The sequence below is a fragment of the Oncorhynchus tshawytscha genome, unplaced genomic scaffold (genome assembly GCF_018296145.1).
Source record: "Oncorhynchus tshawytscha isolate Ot180627B unplaced genomic scaffold, Otsh_v2.0 Un_contig_4473_pilon_pilon, whole genome shotgun sequence".
NCBI classification, from domain to species: domain Eukaryota; kingdom Metazoa; phylum Chordata; class Actinopteri; order Salmoniformes; family Salmonidae; genus Oncorhynchus; species Oncorhynchus tshawytscha.
The window spans coordinates 60,509-65,000 of record NW_024609144.1 but is presented as its reverse complement, the minus strand read 5'-3'; positions in this window follow the sequence as shown (position 1 = coordinate 65,000).

Here is a 4,492-nt window from a genome sequence, read left to right as displayed (position 1 = left end):
GGTTAACTTGAAGACTGGAGAAGAGGGGAGGTTAGCCTGAAGACTGGAGAGGAGGGGAGGCTAGCCTGAAGACTGGGGAGGAGGGGAGGTTAGCCTGAAGACTGGAGAGGAGGGGAGGTTAGCCTGAAGACTGGAGAGGTGGGGAGGTTAGCCTGAAGACTGGAGAGGAGGAGAGGCTAGCCTGAAGACTGGAGAAGAGGGGAGGCTAGCCTGAAGACTGGAGAGGAGGGGAGGTTAGCTTGAAGACTGGAGAAGAGGGAAGGCTAACCTGAAGACTGGAGAAGACTGGAGAAGAGGGGAGGTTAGCCTGAAGACAACTAATTTCAAATACAGGTTTGTGACGCTTTTAAACCAGTGAGCCCTTTCACTCAGAGGCTTCATCCCCTTCATGGGCCAGAGGTCCATGCTGACTTCTGGATCTGGGTCAGAGGTCAATGCTGACTTCTGGATCTGGGTCAGAGGTCAATGCTGACTTCTGGATCTGGGTCAGAGGTCAATGCTTACTTCTGGATCTGGGTCAGAGGTCAAAGCTGACTTCTGAATCTGGGTCAGAGGTCAAAGCTGATTTCTGGATCTGGGTCAGAGGTCAAAGCTGACTTCTGGATCTGGGTCAGAGATTCATGCCCTGGAAATGTTGTGTTCGTTTGAATTGAAGCTTTGATTTGAGCCATTCACCGAGTATTATGATTTTTGTTTACACTTTTTATGAAATGCTATTTTTCATGCTGTAAATATTATTATTATTATTATTTTTATTTGGTTCCACTATCACCTCAGCGAACGCTAGTTTTCCTCGGGTTCAGTGCCTTCCATTGACCCAGATCACATTATAAACCTTGGCATTGGTATAAATACAAGCATCTCTTGCCTCTGAGTTAAAACAATTAGTTGTATACTGTAAAGGCAACAGTACATGAACCCCATAATGCACTTTGCACAAGTCCTCCCTAGAGCTGTTGCGGTGACCGCATTTCCGTCACACCGGCGGTCACCGGAGGTCATGAAGGCCGTCAAATTCCATGTGACCATTAAGTCATGGTAATTAGGCTTCTCCACTCTCTGATGCTGCTGATGGTCATTAGTAGCCTACCAGACTTGCTAACTGCCTGGTACTCAGCACTCTATTGTCCCTCAAATCACACTGACATCAATTCAAATGTATTCGAAAATCTAATCAAACACTTCACGAGAGCCCATGAATTCATGTTGAGCAACATTTCAATAGGCTACGTCCTCCATTCGCTATTGAAGTGCAAAGGCATCATGTATTTCCTCTGTATCCCCTGTATCAATACAGGTGCATGATAATTGTCTATTTTAAATCAAAACTAATTTCACACATATATTATTTGCTATATGCAAAGGCAAGTTTAAATCAAGAATAGTCTGATGGATGACAATATTAGCCTATCGCTTGGGAATGATATATTATCACTTGTGAATGATATATTATCACTTGTGAATGATGCCCAGCATAAGAAACCATGTTGTTTTTTTTGCGACTAGCTAATAGGCCGATATAAGGTTTATATCACAACTAAGGTGGCCAAATAACTTCTTAAAATGAATCACATTAATCCGCTTTACAAGGGGTGTAGAGCAGTAACTACATATATAAGCAGCGTGTGAGTTTCTAGTTTGGTTGAAGATCATTTTCACCATAAAATGCACCTATATAAAATAAGCATTACATGCATAATTACATTTGCTGTCACCTTTGATAAGGATGTTTTTCGCTAATGGAACCTTCGTGCTTTTAGCCTCCTACCATGTATGCATTGCTACACTTATAATCTGAAGAAACGGCCTAATAGTTTATCAGCATTTTAATCTAAATGTTCTGATCTGTTGCATCAGTCACATTGTGTAAAAACATATTTTTTTATGCTAATGGTTATATTCATTTGGGATCTATCGCATCCCACAACATTCCCAGACTATGTTTGTATTATTTATTTTTCGCACAGAATAGAATAGGTCGACCTTTGTACTATGGGGGATTGTAGTTTGACAGAGGCTGGTGCTTTTTGCTGTTCATCAGGCCAACTCATATTCTTGACCGATGAAAAGCAAATGTGGACAGTTCTTCCAATATCTTCAACATGCACCTCAGAATAATGATGTGTGCAGTTTAGTCCCTGATGTGCCCGTCTTCACTTGTAGCCTGTGAGAAAGACCCGGTCATGTGATGGAGCGTGCAGCACTCAGGGAGAAGCGCACAACAGCCACTGGCCACATAAGGCATGGATTTTTTTTTAGGGTGTATGACGACCACACAAAGGGGATGCCACCGTGAAATTCTAGGCATTATCAAGTGCTTGTCAAATTGTGACTGAGAGACTGATGAAGTGTGAACAGCCTGCGCAAAAAAAAACAAAGCAGAGCTCATGACTTTCAAGCTACTTTTTTCAAATCATCTTTAGAGTCTCATCATGCAGTCCTACGATGTATTAAAAATCAAAAAATATAGCCCAATGTTTGTAGAACAATTAAAGCTACATTAATAACTCTAAATTAAGCATATAGGAATACCTTTGTACAAGTCATCCCCATAATGCACTTTGTCCAAGTCATCCCCATAATGCACTTAGTACAAGTCATCCCCATAATGCACTTTGTCCAAGTCATCCCCATAATGCACTTAGTACAAGTCATCCCCATAATGCACTTAGTACAAGTCATCCCCATAATGCACTTTGTACAAGTCATCCCCATAATGCACTTAGTACAAGTCATCCCCATAATGCACTTAGTACAAGTCATCCCCATAATGCACTTAGTACAAGTCATCCCCATAATGCACTTAGTACAAGTCATCCCCATAATGCACTTTGTCCAAGTCATCCCCATAATGCACTTAGTACAAGTCATCCCCATAATGCACTTAGTACAAGTCATCCCCATAATGCACTTAGTACAAGTCATCCCCATAATGCACTTAGTACAAGTCATCCCCATAATGCACTTAGTACAAGTCATCCCCATAATGCACTTTGTCCAAGTCATCCCCATAATGCACTTTGTCCAAGTCATCCCCATAATGCACTTTGTCCAAGTCATCCCCATAATGCACTTTGTCCAAGTCATCCCCATAATGCACTTTGTCCAAGTCATCCCCATAATGCACTTTGTCCAAGTCATCCCTATAATGCACTTTGTCCAAGTCATCCCCATAATGCACTTAGTACAAGTCATCCCCATAATGCACTTAGTCCAAGTCATCCCCATAATGCACTTTGTACAAGTCATCCCCATAATGCACTTTGTCCAAGTCATCCCCATAATGCACTTTGTACAAGTCATCCCCATAATGCACTTTGTCCAAGTCATCCCCATAATGCACTTTGTCCAAGTCATCCCCATAATGCACATCATATTCTCACTGTTTTGAGTCTTGTTGTTAGTTTGTTTTTACAACATTTGAAATGTTTTTGTTGTATTTGTCATTTACATTGTATAAGCAAATAAATCACAAATTTACGTTAGAAAAAAAATGACCAGAAAACATTTTGAAGTGCTCTCTGTTTTGCACATACAGTGCCTTGCGAAAGTATTCGGCCCCCTTGAACTTTGCGACCTTTTGCCACATTTCAGGCTTCAATGGAATGCCCAATTTTTCAGTTTGTGATTTGTTAAAAAAGTTTGAAATATCCAATAAATGTCGTTCCACTTCATGATTGTGTCCCACTTGTTGTTGATTCTTCACAAAAAAATACAGTTTTATATCTTTATGTTTGAAGCCTGAAATGTGGCAAAAGGTCGCAAAGTTCAAGGGGGCCGAATACTTTCGCAAGGCACAGTATGAGCAAAATACATTTTAAAAAGTTTGTTCCTTTAATGCTGTGAATGTATAAGTTAAGACTTAATATAATAGTCTGTCTGTAACATGATGGTTAATTAAACAACAGCCAAGGTCGTTGTGGGTTGACTAATTAACACAGAGGAGACAGGAGAAGAGTAGGAGGAGATGAAGAGTTTCAGGTTAATGAACGGAGGCTCTCTGGTGGCACGCACCGTGGTATGATCTGTAACCAACACGTACGCACACGCATGTACGTACACACGCACGCACGCACGCACACACACACACACACACACACACACACACACACACACACACACACACACACACACACACACACACACACACACACACACACACACTGCAACCTGGGAAAATCAGGATTTCTTTGGGGGGAGAACTTCAACATCTGTTTCTCTTGTGATAGAGAGAGAGATAGAAAGTCAGACACAGAGAGAAAGAGAGAGAATTAATTTAATACAGTATCACTCACTGCTTCCTACACTACAGGACCAACAGTATCACTCACTGCTTCATACACTACAGGACCAACAGGATCACTCACTGCTTCATACACTACATGACCAACAGTATCCCTCACTGCTTCATACACTACAGGACCAACAGCATCAGTACATGTTGTAAAGGTGACATTCTGAGAATACTGTAGAGGAGGAGTTTATCTGAGAC